The sequence below is a fragment of the Epinephelus fuscoguttatus genome, linkage group LG3 (genome assembly GCF_011397635.1).
Source record: "Epinephelus fuscoguttatus linkage group LG3, E.fuscoguttatus.final_Chr_v1".
Lineage (NCBI taxonomy): Eukaryota > Metazoa > Chordata > Actinopteri > Perciformes > Serranidae > Epinephelus > Epinephelus fuscoguttatus.
Genome location: NC_064754.1, coordinates 15,382,843 through 15,398,983, shown reverse-complemented (window position 1 = coordinate 15,398,983; position 16,141 = coordinate 15,382,843). Strand labels below are relative to the sequence as shown.

Sequence of the window (16,141 nt, the reverse complement as noted above, 5' to 3'; positions counted from 1 at the left end):
GAAGGCAATAACCACAGTGAGAATCAGCACCACACGTGTTAAGAACGATTGAATATGGAGGGTGATTAGGCCAGCCAGAAAGTTGTAGATTCCTATTAGCCATGATGGCCGTTCTAGGCAGCTACTTTCTGTGTTTGCTTTCGCTCAGACTCAGAGACAAGCATTTGAAATGATTCATGTACAAAACATGTTTATTTGGAAAGCTTTAGGAAGGCTCGCTCAGCGTGCCCAGATAAACACTGTGTCGTGTGAGTCCTCATTACCTGAATCTCTAACAGAAACAGAGGTGGTGAGTGCAAACACACAGTCCAATGTGCCCTAAGGCCTGCTAGTGTGTTAATTCGGCCCTCATGCTGTGTTGTAAATGATACACTGCTGGTATTACCTTCTGCCTAAGTGTTCTGCTTATGATAAACTTTGATTTGGATTCTCTTTCCTATCAGGAAAATAAACCAACAAAGCTATACTAAGGCGACGTTTCAAATCACGAGACGTTACGAGCAGTAATAATTCCTGTTATATTCAGTGTTAGACCCAGGTACACTAAGGCTACTTAGAAGCCACACTCTGATTTATTAGGTTGACAGACTGAGGAAGTTCTAGGGCTGTACATGACTCAGAATTGTGTCTGTTGAATCAGATTTGGCCATTAAATGCGAATATTCGAGGATTCCTTTTCTTTCTTTTTTTTCCATACATTTTAAAGTTTGAACGGGCTCAGTGGGACGTTCAGTGTGTCAGCAGCATCCATGAAATCAGATCGCCAGAGACTGTGAGCTGTAAATTCACCACTTCTAAGCAGAAGAGAGAAGATAGTTCTTCCTCCTCTGTGCTGCTGCATCACGTCCTCAGTTGCTGTACCAAAGAGTAGCGTGAAAATCAAGAGCGCTCCCTCCGCAGCAAAATCTGGGGACCAAAACATCCCCAGAATGCACTGCTCAGCACACTGACTATCAAAAAAAAGACTGCTCGACTTGAAGCAATCTCAGTCGACAAAGGGGTCTCTGACTGGCAATTTGAATCCCCGACTTTCAAGGGGCAGCCCTACGAAGTTCCTCAACCTGTTTCATCAAGCATTTGGGACTCTAAATCTTCTGAGTGGTGGCAAAAGCTGATGAAGTGTGAGAGAGCTCTGACACAATATTACCTGCCAGAGGCAGCATTCTTTTAGTGTATGCAGCTTGAAACTTGAGTCAAGTGTTTGAGCCATAATCTTTGAGCAGATTCCTAGCAGTCTAGCCAGTCTAGCTTAAAATGAACAGACACAACTGACAAACCGTCAATCGTCCGGCCATCACTCTGAAAGCCAAGAGGTCTTATCCCTGCAGGTTCTTCGGTGTCCTTGTGTTTACTGTACACAGGTCCTTTGTAAAAGTTACCCTTCCTGTTTTTTCATGTTTAGAAGTAAGCCTTCCATGAAGCAATGGAACATCAGTGAACAATGAATCTATATCTGACCAATATCTGGCCCCCGTGTTTACATGAAAGCAGTGATGGGGGAGGGTTGCTGTGCATTATCAAGATATGCTGGGTAGCTTAGCATGCATACCACAAAGACATAGCCCTGGATAGTATAGCACAGGCTTTGATGTGAGAGAATGTATACACATATTTGTTCTCTGAGGAGATTCAGTGCTGTCGTCCCCTCTTCTGTTGTAAAAATAGACGCAGGGTCACATGTCCCGTAGATAGAACAATTGATTGTAATTGTGCACTGTGTCGATTGATGTCTTCAGGGTGGTGGGGGTGGATGGTTCGTGTCTTGAACATGAAGGACTCCATAGTCTTTGTTTTCCCCTCTCTGTGTTTGCCTTTCCTTTCATGACAAGTGCTACTTATGGTTCACAACTCAAAGTCCTCTTGCCATATTCAGTAGTCTGTCCTGATAAATTATTGTTTGCAGATGGGGAAAAGAAATATCAGATAATGGGACATGCAGAAAATGGTTCAAATATCAAATAGTGGAGGCCCACTGGCCGAGCTTACCACCCCGAGGTTTGCTCTGATTGAAGTCTCTGTAATGCATCTTTCTGAGAGATGTCTGACCCCTTTGAAACACTGCTCCCAGCACCATTTCAATCAAAACGCTAGCTTCTGCTTAGCTCTACTTAAGTCATTTTTACTGTCTTTTTACAGTCAGGCTGTATGCAGGGCTGCCTACAGAGCAACGCTCATGTTCCTCTGGGGGCCAACTGACTGACATCTGCCCTCATAAACAGGGGCCTGTTCAGAGGGCTGGAACGCTACCGAGGGTCGAGATAGAAATACATCACCCAGACTAGACACGGCCCTTTGTGATGCTGAATGGGCAATTGTGTCAGCTCTGTGCATCACGTTTCTGCACGCAACGCTCCATGAACCTTTCCCTATCCTCAGATAAGCCCTTGGGCTTTCACATCTGAGGCCTTCCCCTCGCTTTCTCTCCTTATTTTATCTGTCATTTGAGGAGCTGTTGTTTTTTTTTCCAGCCTAGTATTCTCAATTAAACCCACAGCTTGAGAGGCAACATATAGCAATAGAAGTGGTAAAAATGCAGAATTTCCTCATTACTTTTTATTCTTTCTAAATCCTCCAATACCTAAATAGCCATCTTAGAAATGTGCTACAATTGTGGACATCTTTAAACCCCCCTTTTTTTACATTTACCTGGATCCTTTATCATATTCTCACTCAAAATCTCCATTTCTCCAGCCTACGCCTCTATTCTCTGCCGATGTGATGACCAAATTTCCCCTGTAGGATCAATAACATTTATATTCTCTTCATTGCAGCGTTTTTCAGCAGTGAGGGAGATTATTCATTGTGCCTCCTTGGAAATACTATAATCCTTGCTACATAAAGATTGAATTAAAATTCTATGGTGGATTAAGTTTCTCGCTCAAAGACATTTTGTACAGCTTGTGTATGCAGGTTTTTCATAATGCAAATTAGCAGGGGGCCTCTGGTAGTGTCTCTGCTGTCTCCATCCAGCAGGAACAGCGCTACACACTAACATGCAGCTTCCACCACCTATTCACATCAGCTCTTCTACCTGTCTTCATATCATGAGCGTCTTCTTCCAGATGTTGCATTATGTTGCTCATTTCACGTTACTGATTTTTCTAATGGCTCCTGTGTATTGTCAGCTGCCTGTCAGTGTATTTGGTGAAGGTATTTTCATGAACACACTGTGTGCTTTGCTTCATTATCACAAACATTTAGACAAGCAGAAGATGAGTCTTGTCACGGGAGCTCACAGGTTGGTACTCTACCACCTCTATGCACTTACAATGCAAAATGAATTGTATCTTTTTTCATCCTTTTCCAAAGACAAAATGAGCTTGTTACAACCTATTCATAAAAATGACATCAGCATTCAGCAGACATGGAGCAACCCAAGCATTCACTAGGAGTATTGTCTGTGTCCACTTGGTGAATGCGAATCCAATACTCACCTTCCTTTTAACTCAGTTTTGTTCTTCACCAGCTGCTTAAAAACATCTTGCTCTTTAGCAGCTACATGCATCATGTTCACCTTCTTGATACTTTTAAGACATGGACAGAAATAACCCATTACCAAGTAGTATCAAAACGTAGTCAGTCAAACAATACCTGCATTCGCTCCTCCTGTTTTTGCACGGGGATCTGTTCCCGGACCCTCTCAACTCCCAGTTAGCATAAGCAAAAGCATTCTACAGACTGTGCTGTGAGATTTTAGCAATCTGACAAGTTTAGTGCAAGCTTCACTGTATGACAAGGATCTAATAAACTTGGTTACAGCATCAAGTTTGATGTAAGCAGACTGTGCGATGACAGCCCCTACTGAATTGCAGGCTACGACGTATGTCCATTGTACGTTGATCGTGGTCAGTACGCAAGAAGAAAACGTCATCAGTGTGTGTCATCCATCTACGCCGCCGTAGTATTAGTAGATTAGTAGATGTAGGTCATAACAGGGGTCACACAGTGAGATGGTCATCCCAAATTTCTGACACTGTCAGAATTTTATCCCAGGCTGTCTTTGATTGCAAGAACACAACAACGGCCATCCTTGAGCCTCTCTCACTGTGCGACGTAGGACCAACGTTTTAGAGCCACGACCAAAGATTCCAATAAGTTTCTGTCAGATTGGTCATCTATTGTCTAGGACAGCCCAAAATCACACAGTGTATACTGGGCTAAACACAGCAGCAGGGGCTTACATTCCAACACCAAGCTTTTTAAGAGTCCCAACAAACTCACACGGACACTAAAATCGACACCGCTTAACTCTGTCGTTGAACCCTTTTATAACAGTTAGGTAAAGTTAGCCGGGTGATGCTAACAGTTAGCCCTGTCACTAGGCCTGCGGGTGGCAGGCAGTCCCCAGCGCGGAGCTCAAATTCTCAGCAGCTGCATGGGTTGTAGTCTGTACTGTCTGTGTTGTGGTTAGGTCAAGCATGTCGTGTTTGACGGAGTCGGCAGATCAGCATGCCAAAAAGGTTGTCTGCGTATAGTGTCCTCAGCTTCTCAGTCAGATCCACCCGTTGCTTCTCTGCCGCTCCACCCTCTCGCCCAAATATGGTCACTTCTGGCTCCAAAAAAACAAGATGGTGACAGCCTTAATGCCAGACTTGAGGCTTCGAAACAGGAGTCCACAAACCAGTGGGTGACATCAGAGTGACTACGTCCATTGTTTTTACAGTCTATGGGTTAATGATCCCTTCTGCATTGCACTTAGTCATTTGAACCATTTCTCATCTAGAAAATACTAATTAGCATCTCTTTAATCTGTTGGACTATGTTGCATTAATGAGCATTCAATGTCAGGTATTCACAGTTGATCATAAACATCCCCTCACTACTTACACTACTATGAAAATATTAATTATAGCCTATTTATTTTCTTTATATCTTAGTGCATGTTCAGAGCAACATCTTACATGTGCCGTTATGTCTTGAGATCTATCATCTGTTCAGCATCCTGAGGCTGCTCTGAGGTCAAAGCAGAAGTAGAAGAGCGAAGGATGACCCCAGGGCGACATTTGGAGCGGCTTTGATGTAGAAAGTTTGAAATAGGAGCCATATCATGTGATAATCCTCCCCAAAGGATTCACAGGGGGGATACATCTTACATGACAGGAACAAGAGAGGCAGGGATGATTTTGTGGTTTCACACCTCTGTAAGCATGATGACAGCAATTCACAAGTTTCTCCTCCCACCTTCCAAATTGCTAATGAAGCTCACACAGGGGAAAAAAAAAATGATGTGGCATTGACAGTGACTCCATAAACAAATGCATGTGGGCGAGTATACTTGAGCACATCCACGTTATTGTGCTTCTGCCACAAAGAAAAGGTGTCACATGCGGTGACGTCTCTGCCTAGATGCCTGAGGTAGCGGGTGATTGACTGCACCCAGCCTTGAACTGGGCAAATACAATATTGCAGAGGTTTGGCAGGATAATCTTTGGGGCAGACTGAAGCCGTCCCCATAGGCTTGAAATCCAACAAGCGAGAAAAGGTTGTTTAATATATACCCGTGTCCCAGTTCCTAAGGTTAGCTGTCACTCTCAAATGTACACACACATACACACACACATGCACACAGCAGAACTTTACTTGACACCGGGAAGGAGGCTGAGTTACTGAGTAATTCCAGCTGTTATGAAGCCAGCAGGACTCAGATTGTATGAGTCAGTCACAGTGGAGCTTTAATCAAGAGGGGCCCTGTGGGACTTCCCTGAAGGACAAGAGAATAAAGTCTGATTGCAAAGCCTTGAGGCTGCTAACACCTTTCAACCAGGCTGATTCAGAGAAGGGGTTTACCAATCTTGCTGTCACTCCAAAGAAGCAAAGCAGTTAATTTACTTCATACAAAACCTAGTGTCGTGGAAGAGAGGCTATCTCTGTAGTTCATCAGGAAAGCTGCATTTACACTCTGCGGTGGGAATACCGGAGAGCTTCTGACGTCTGCGGTGTTATGAGAGATTGTGCTCAGGTGATGGATTGAATTACACGGTAGCTCTTGACAGGAGAATGAGATCCCATTGCACCATCAGGAAGCAACAATGTTTGCTGTCACTCCCGATGATTGGCAGAGCTGTTGCAGTAACGAGGGAGCATTTTTAAAATTTCACAAAATGAGCCAGAAAATATGATGCAGGTTTGTGAGACGCAAAACAGCGTCAGCAGCTCTCTTCCCATGTATCCCTGCATTTAAGATACCACAATGTCCTCATCTCTTCTATGTAACTGTGCAGTGTTTATTTTGCAGGACGAATCTTCATTTGATTGTAGAAGTGTGCTTTTGTGTGATGATGACAGGGCTAGGTGAAAGGAAAACTAACCCTGGAAACTGAAGTGCTTCAGCGAGAGAAAAACAATGTGTGAAGGCTTGATGGATGAAGGCGCGGCAGGCCCCGACGCTTTGTTTACGTCTTTCACAAGACGTGTCAGAAGAGCTAGCTTATCTCTGACAGCGCGTCAGCTCGTGAGGCAGGGTCGTCCTGTTTGAACCTTTCACAACATGTCAGCGTTGGCAAGGCTAAAATGAAGGATGCCATCTCTGATAGAAATGACATCCCTCATGTGTTCCAGTGTTGCTTTCCTGGTTCGCCCGACGAGCGGTTTCCACACCTGCACGTGCTCAGACTGGTTACCCCCGTACTGATCTTACAGGTGTAGGAAATAGCGATCAAGCACGATTTGTCTGGGTGTCAAAATAAAACGCAGGCCTTGTCAAGCAGCATTTAACACTGAATGTGTTGGAGCCCGGAGCCAGCAAATCCAGTTTAACAATACTCAGCACAAAAGCAAAGGAATGAAAGGGAAATTCAAATACTGTTATATACATGGAGCTTCTTGTAGCAAGTGATATTACAACAGCCTCTTTACAAACCCTCTCAGTCTTGATTATTATGCATGACTAGCAACTCAATCAGAACCGGCTGTAGAGCATTATCCTATTAACGTATTAATGACATATGAAATTTTTGGATTAAACCAGTTAGTCTGGTGTTGGCTCACATGTAAATGTGATGTTAGCCGTAGCTTGTTGCTGCAAAGTGAAATAGAAGTAGGTTGAGAGAGCAGGAGTGTGTGAGTGGATTAGCCCAACCTTCATAAGTGATATAATGTGGTTTGCTCTTCCCTTCCCACGTCAGTTGAAACTGTTTTCTTTAGCCCACGGCCACAACAGCAGAGACTAATTACCATGAAAAACTTACAGAATATCTAATGACAATTAAAAGAACTTAGCAAAGATGAGAGAAATTTCAAACCCCACCCTAATTATGAAAGTCCCAAAGTGTTCAGAGAAACAAATACTTTTTAAATGTTACTGGATTTTAGACTTTTATAATTAAAAACTATAGCAGGGTTTTCTCAGGGACTGTGCTATGGATCGCTGGCTGTGCTTTGGCTCTCTCTCTGTACTATTCTCTGGATCCGCTCTGCTATCATGAAGTCATCTGGAATAACAGAAGTCTATTAGGAACATGTTGTGTTATCCAGCTCAGAGAGATAGACACACCAGGGCTCCCAAACTTCTGGGAGAAACCGATTACTTTCAGTGAAATGATGATTTGATTATTGCGCACATTTGACTGGCACTGGTGTTTGGCTTGGCAGGACGCAGCCTCCCGGTTAATAGCAGCACTTTACAAATCCTGACGCTTCGCACAGACCCTCCAAGAAAAATACACAAAGCTGAAAAGATGGTGTAAATCCGACTTTTCCTTGTACTCATTTAGGAAATGTAGTTCAGTGTTGAAAAGACCTCTAGGCATCAAGCAAAGCAAACTTAGCAACTGTGTATATCTTGGCTTCAGTTCGCTTCATATTATTCATGATGGATGTTGGTCAGAAGGCTCAAAAGGCAACAAAGAGTAAACGGTATTTGTATGATTTGGCATTTAGGATTTTAAATGGCCGTACTCCAGTTCAGTAAATCCCCCTTCAAAGAAACAGATCAGAAGAAATAATTCTATTTTGAACTTTATCAGCAGGGAGAAATTCAACAGATAATTCTTAATGGGGGTAAACTAAAGGCTGGATTTATGCTGTGAGTTTCCTGTTTTTCCTCAACTCTACGTGTGTTTCCTCCGCTCAAAAGAAGTTATTTTACCAAGATTTCAAACTGTGATGTTCAGTGAAGCTCCTCTGAAACATGCAGCCATTGAATGCTGCTCTCCCTGTAAATTAGCGCCAGGGGAATCAATTATATATTCATTGTTCCCTGCTTATAAACGTCTGGACCGAGACAGAGTGACAACAGCTGTCTCATGGTTTATGAGTGTTCCTTCAGGACACAGTTTAAGCAAATGGATGACTGTCAGCATTCCTGATTGCATATACAACTCAAAATGAGGCAGCCATGTTAGTCATGTGCTGTGATTATGCTCCTATTTAAAGGATAATTCCACTTGGGTCATATTTTCATAGTCCTGGTCGTTAATAAAAACACTGTACTCACCAAGTGAAGTACTGAGTTCTGTGAATTCTGCAACAACAATAAAAAGAGGTCTGATGGGACAAGAAACCTGAGCATGCAGATGAACGTACGTGTTTTAAACAAACCCTGAGGTAAGCCAAAAGAAAACAAGGCTGAACAATGAAATTATTACCTAGGCTCTCTGTTTTAAAAAGTCATCCCAGGTTACAGGCCGACTCCCTGGTTTTACTTTGACCTCCTGATTGTTACAGACTAGGGCTGGCACGATATCAGATTTTTACTATGCTATTATCGTGGCCAAAAGAGTTCACAATAACAATATTATTGAGACATCTGTAGAATATTTGAAATAATAATAATCGTGCTATCAGTCAAATTCATCTTTAACTGGGTTAATTGTGCATTTTTTCTCATTTTTGGCAAATTAATTACGCTCAAAATATGAGTGCAGGGAGTTGGTGTGAGAGTTTGTAACAATAACTGTCCAAAATCTTGCAAAAAATGGCAATTTTTATGGCCCCCACTAGCTGCATGTCATCCCTCTCTCTCTCCCCTTTTCACACTGTACTGTATATGTCAAATTAAGGGAAAAATTCCCCCAAAAAATATCTTAACAAAAAAAAAAAAAATACCAATTTTTATGTTTAATGGATAGTGAAAAGGCAACCAAATGGCGTAGGAGGAGGGAGACAAAGTGAGTATGGACAGAAACAGAAATGGTTTAAGTAGTTATTTTCATGATGTTATCATATGTGTAATATTAATCCATACATTTTCTAACCACTTAATCTCTTGAGGGTCACAGGGGGGCTGGAGCCTATCCCAGCTGACATTGGGTGAGAGGTAGGGTACACCCTGGACAGGTCGCCAGACTATCACAGGGCTGACACATAGAGACAGACAACCATTCACGCCTATGGACAATTTAGAGTCACCAATTAACCTGCATGTCTTTGGACTGTGGGAGGAAGCCGGAGTACGCGGAGAAAACCCACACTGACACAGGGAGAACATGCAGATTCACCACAGAAGGGCTCCCACACCCCGGATCGAACCAGGAACCCCCTTGCTGTGAGGCGACAGTGCTACAAACTACACCACCATGCCGGCTGTAATATTAATAAGATTTTATGATGATAATATGTAATTCTCACCTTTGTTTTTACCTCGAAATAAAAATATTTCAATCAGATTTGCAGTGATTAGTCAAACGATCAGTCAATTGACATAAAATGTATAACTATTTTGATTATCAATTTATCGTTTCATTCATTTTCAAGCATAAAAGCCAAACATTTCCTGGTGTCCGCTTCTCAGTGTGACCCTTTTAGACTGTAAGGCAAGTAAGCAAATTAAAGACACTGCCATTGCACTTTTTACATTTCATAATCAATTCATTAAGAACATAATCTTCAGATTTATCCATAATGAAAATAATCCTTAGTAGCAGCCTTAATCTGGATAATGTGTCTAAAGTCTTGGCTTGTTTAACTCCAGTGTAGGCAGTTCTGGAAAAGGCAGCTCTCCCCCTCCTGTCCTAAGCCCCTCCCACCAGACGAGCACACAGTAACCCTGTGTTTCCCATACATTTATTAAGTTAATCTTATTTCATTATGGAGTTACCCACAGTGCATTTGCTTCTCTCTCTCTCTCTCTCTCTCTCTCTCTCTCTCTCTATCTCTCTGTTTATCAGACCACAGATGAGACAAGAGACAAGAAACCCCCAGTGCAGAGTGTCACAGCAAGCTGGGTCAAACTTGTATAACTGCACGATTAGAAAGTTTGCTGATCGGGTGGGGAGTCGGGACGGTCCGGTCCCCCAGGGCTCGCTAGATTGGGTTGCTGTTCTGGGGGTCTGTCTCCAGCGTTGCTGCCTACTCTCCTCCTAGCGAGATGGTCTGTGATACATGAACTTGAAGCCACAGCTGAGAGCAGTTAGCAGAAGGCTAAACTATGAGCAAAATTTTCACTCTATCTCTTAAACACTTCACTGATACTGACACGTTTTATTTCTTTTACTGACAGACCCTCTTTTAAACTGTCTCTTTGAAGAGCTGGGTTGCTTCGCAGTGTTGGCAGTTGTTGCCAGTGCTGTAATTGCAACTTTTTCTGCAGGATTCTCCACCATTAAATCGGGCTTTCACCATGTGCTGTCTGCACATCTGCATTTGCGAGCCAGTAGGAATGCCCTCTCTCTGAAATGGCCTGTGGCCAAAGCCTCTAGCCATGGGCTTGATTTTCGAGAGCCTTGTTAACACCGTTAGCTCTGTCAGCACTGTTGCCATTGTTAGCGCTGTTCATGCTGTTAGCATCATTAGCTGCTAGCCGCCGGCTCAGCCACCTCCATGTTGTGTGTAGGAAATCCCGACTCTGTATCATTATGCTCTGAATGTCGCATATAGCTCCTTTGTTTTTTATTTTATTTATTCATTTTCGGCCACTTTGGTGCAGCATAACAAGCTGCAAACATAATGCTGACATATTATATCCTTATAAGGTTGACATAGCATTGCACATCAGCAGACACAGAGCAACATTAGTACTTATTTGGAGTTGTGTTTTTGGCTGCAAGTGACAGCTTTTGCAGTGCACGAAGACACTGGATCCGTTATGGAAATAAAAAAATGGGAAACAGTGCAGCTTTAACAGTTGAACTAGTTTTCTATTAATATAAATGATAGAAGGGGCTGGACGTGCATGTGCTGAGGGTGTCAGACTTCTCCCAGTAATAAATAATTAACCTCATATCAGCCCTCCTCTGTGCTCGAGCACAGGAATAAAACAGGGGGGCTTTAATGTAAGAACCTTATGATGGAGGTTATTAACGCCGAGATCCTGGCATGCTGATTGGCAGAGTAGGAGTGGCACATGCTGAATTCTGCCGATGACCTAAGGGACAGGGCTTTTGTGACTTACCGGGCGTTTTGCCTGGCTCTTTGTTATGGCCATGTGTCGCCCCGGGAGCCTGCTGCTCTTTCCAAAAGCCCCGGGTTCAAAGCTGCCCAGCCCGATCAGGGACTGGGGATTGGGCCAACGCCAGGGAATAAAGAACATCCCAAACATCTAGCACAAAGACCCCTCTGACTCCATCTCGTTTTTATACTACCCCCCCCCCCCCTTCTCTCTTTGCAGGTTTATATCTCAGCCTCTCACTTGCTTGGTCGGTCAGTTTGCGTCTCTTAATCCCTGGTTGGTCACTGAGCTATACGCTGCCTCTTTCCCCCTCAAAGAAACTGTGCTGTCTCCCTGACTCAGGGCTCTATCTGCTCATTGCAACATCTCTACCCTCTGCCTTCTCAGCTGATCCAAACACTTCCCTTTACACCTTCTGTCCTCCTCTCCCTTTTCATTTTCTCTTCCTGTTTGCAGCTCTCCCTTCACCTTTTCCGACATCAGATGAAACCCTCCAGAGACTATGGATAAAGATAAGCCTTGTGAGATAGACTGTGTGCGTGAGACAGAGTAAATCCCCCCCCCCCCCCCCCTCCCTCCCTCTCCAACCCTGGCTCAAGCCCCTTGCACGTTCCGTCTGCTCAGGCTAGCAAAGCCACTAAGCCAGCCTCTGCCTCTATCCACCTCCCTATGCACAGCATTAGCTAACCTGCTTTGCGGCTATTCCCTAATCAAAAACATTTACAGTGCGAGCCAATGCCTGTGCGGGCCAAAACAGACACGCCGCCATTCTCCCTCCCTTGTCCGTGTATTTGCCATGGATTAGCCCAACAGGTGCTTTATTATTCTCATCAAAAAATGCTCAAAGGAGGAAGAGGGAGAAAGAAAGGCAATCCAAATGGGTTTCAGTTTTTAAATAGTCCAATGAAAGAGCTGACCCATAACTCTCACGCTCCCCTGCATGAATTAATTAGTGATTGAGCCCAACAGGTGCTACATTTGGTTTGAAATTCAATCAGAAGTGAAGAATCAGGTGATGAATCCACCCCCCCCCCTCCCTTCCCCAACCCCTCCAGGCTCACAGTGTCAGCAGCTGCATCTTCCATGGCCCCATTACAATGTCCTCCTACATGAGAGAGGAGTGAACACACACACGCGCACACACACGCACACTGTTTAATGCTGCTTTCAAAGTGCAAAATTCTGGCCTCAGCCAATGGGAGAGAACATCTGTGAGTGGTGGATTTGAAAGGGACCAATAGGACAAAGGGATTGTATCAGCTAAAAACGCAGGTGCACCATGATTAGCGGGCAGCAGCTGGTGAGGTCACAAACGGATACAGAGTGCACAAACACACACACACACGCACACACAAACTTTTTCAAATGCATGGTAAATGTCCCTACAGTCCTTTCATTCCTCTCTCTGTCCTCCACCCTAACAACAAGCATTAGGGGTACATACAGTGCCTCCATCTCACCAGCCTTTGATGACTAAAGAAGCAAAAGGAAGAATACATGGTGCACAGGCCAATATGGGTTTGAAATGACTACTCTTTGAATAGGGAGTGAGGAAGAGGAGAAGGGAGAGAGGATAAAAAAGGAACATAAACCCTCAGAGAAGCTTTTTTGAAAATAGCTGATAAAAGACAGATATATATATTTTTTTTTATGAAGGAATCAATTTACTGTGTGCGCGAGTTTGTGTTCACACATTCTGCGTTTGAGTTAGAGTCGGAGTGACACACACATAGAGAGAGAGTGAGATGATTTGCGGCTGTTTGGATGCCTCCACTGACTCCTTTCAACATAAATCCGGCATTGTCACACACCAGCATCCCTCCCTTTCTGGCTTTACCTCTCCTCTGTGTTCTCTCTCCTATCCACTGTTATCCCCCAAGACATGTCATCATCCTCTCAGCAGCTCCAGTCCTCCCCGTGTCCCGGAGGTCTTGCAACAAAGTCTGTCCCATCGTAATCCAATTTAGGATGGAGTGATGGGCAGCGGAGAAATGGCCGGCTCTGGAAGACACACACAGATACAATTTAGTTTGATGATGTCATTCAAATCCCCAATAACTCGCACCGCCGCCGGCTTGGCATCACAATTTGTGGTTGAACAGTTAGCATGACTGTTCCTCCATCTATGGCCAAAGGAGAGGCCTTCCCTAATCATTCGAGAGCCACATTAAGGTTTCTCTTTTTCATTAAAGGCCTCCCTTCAGCAAATGGCTCTCTGTCTGAAGAAATGGCATAAAATCAGGAAATAGACTACATGGCAGATTGAGCTGTTTAATTACAACTTAACAGCCATACGTCGTCAGGCTCCGTTCATTTCCACAGCCTGTCCTCTTAAGTTCAGGCGAGGGGTTTTCATGGAGGCTGACAGTCCATCGGGGGATTGATAGCAGAGGAAATAGTAGATGAAATCCGAGCTGGCATGCTAGTCATCTTCAGCTAGCCTCTGGGACCCAGAGTTAACTGCTGCACATCTGAGCAGAGAGGTGTTTAATGGTTGATTAGCAGTCTCTGGGAGCTGCCCCGCGCACCAAAGGCACTGTCCTCTCCATTTTATGCCTCTGTGAAAAATCAATTAGCACAATTACAGGGCCTTAGTTCTATTAAACATTAATCACAAGGCGCCGTGCTCTGGGTTAGCAACTAACATTAATTGATGTCTAAAATGACTTTGAGGGAGCGGTGATAGCATCACAGCTTTATGGTGTACAAGGACTCATCAGACAGCATTTCAATGATGATGCAGGAAATCAGACACGTTCGTGGAAGGGGAGCAGACACTGAGGACATCGCTGTCGTCTCAGGTTCAGTTTAACAAATTTGCAGCGTGACACTTGATGTCAGCCCCTGTCTTTGATCACTAAGGGACCTGTACTCTTAGTTTAAAGATAAGGTAGGCTAAAATCTGGAAAAGGCAAATAAATGAAGCAGCAGAAATTGAAAATGCGCCCTCCTCCTGCAGCTCACCCCTTTCTGTCCCTAAGCCCCTTCCACCAGACAACCAAAGGCACATGCACACGCTTTATACAGTAACCTAGTGTTTCCCATACACTGATTAATGATATCTTACTTCATTATAGAGTTGCTCACAGCGCATGCACCCAGCCCCTCTTTGCCCTGCTCTCTCTCTGTTTACCAGACAACAAGTTAAGAAGAATTAGCAAGCTAACGTTAGCCATCCCTTCACCATCACTCCGCACTACTTTTGACTGCATCCCCAGGAGGAACTTGAAACCGCAGCCTTTAGCTCTGGTTAGCATGCTAAACTATTAGCAACATTTTCTTTCTATCTCTGAAATGCGTCGCTGATGCTGACACATTTTATTTTCCTTTATCTTCCTTTTTTGGGGTTGCTTTGCTGTGTAGGGAGTTGTTGCCAGTTCTGCAAGGGCAACTTTCTCTGCAGGATTCTCCGTCTTTGAATCAGCATTTCATTTATTTGTGATTGTGTCAAGTACCAGCTCAGGAAGGACCCAAATGCAGAGCAGCAGGCAGGTTTGAGGTTAAACAAAAAGTGTTGTTTAATTAGGCTGATGAAAACCATACAGACATGGCAGGTAACAGAAGGTGCAAATGATAGAAGAACCAAAACCAACTGGAATAATACGATGAACTCAGGTTAAAAATCCAAACAGAGCACAAGTCAACAGGCAGGAACCGGAGCAGGGAATGACACCAAGAACATGGAGAAGAGCACAAACAGAAAACCTCAAAACGAAGTCCACAAGATAACATAATACTAACAAAAACTTGCCTAAAAGTTGCCTACCCTAGCTTTAAGAGATGTGGTTTTAGTTATGATGTGGAGTTGGATCTTGGATTGTGGAGTGATTATGGAGCTGGGTCAAACTGTTCCTGTTTCAGCCGGTATAATGTTGGCTTTCTTTAGGGCTGTCACAAATCTATCTTCCTTTGGCTTGTGTCCCTTTCAGCTGTGGGAGGGCATCATAAGAGGCTTGGCTGCTCTGTTTTCACTGCTCCAGCTTACAGTCAGCGGTGGTCCCACAGCCCGGGTAATTGAGGCTGAGAGGTTTATCTTGAGTCAGGCTCTCAGGTCCCGGTCAGATAGAGGGGCCCAGAGCTGACCAGGACTGGAGAGACTCTCCAGAGACAGTCAGCAGCCGCTCGTTGTCTTTTATCCTCAGTTCTCCCCCCAGGCCTCCCTTTTTTTGTCTCAATGGCTCTCCTCCACCTCTTGCTTTGGCTGAGGGGAGGTCTTTCATTATCTTCATAACCTCCTGTGTGGGGGGGGGGAGAAGAGGTCATCGCCTCTCTCTTCTCCGTCTCTTGTTTCTTCTGTCTGACAGCCCTACAAACACACATGTGCATACATCACTCCCACTCAAACTCAGAGTAAGCGGGGTCTCTCTCAGGACGACAGGCTAATTTTACCCCTGCCACCAGGCCCCGAGGGAGGAGGCGAGCTGGAGAGGGAGAGCACGTTTGGAGGTGTTATTTTCAGCCGCCGTGTCGAGGCGTAGGATGAGACTGTAAGCTGACCTGAGGGCAGCTTATCCGAGGTGGAGTCATTTGTGTGTGTATGTGAGTGCATGTGACCACTGTTGCTATCAGAGACATGTATTGGCTGATATTAATGGCTTGCTCTAAAGTGATACTGTACTATGGATCGCAAGGAATGCAACAAACACACCCTCACACTCACATCCACATCCACGCCTGTATTACATTCTGTTTTAGGAAAGTAATTTGCTCTTTGCTTATTGACACCATACAGCATTTTCCTGCCTCAAACTACTGTAGATGATTCCGCTCTGCGCAGATATAGGAGCAACCGACTACTTTCTTTAATTTCGTTAT

The 16,141-nt window shown here is 44.2% G+C and overlaps 1 protein-coding gene across 1 annotated transcript in view; it reads left to right on the top strand.

Moving 5' to 3' along the window:
* The window catches only part of neurl1aa (neuralized E3 ubiquitin protein ligase 1Aa), a 59,833-nt gene that overhangs the window by 22,798 nt on the left and 20,894 nt on the right, over positions 1 to 16,141 (top strand). The window lies entirely within an intron of this gene.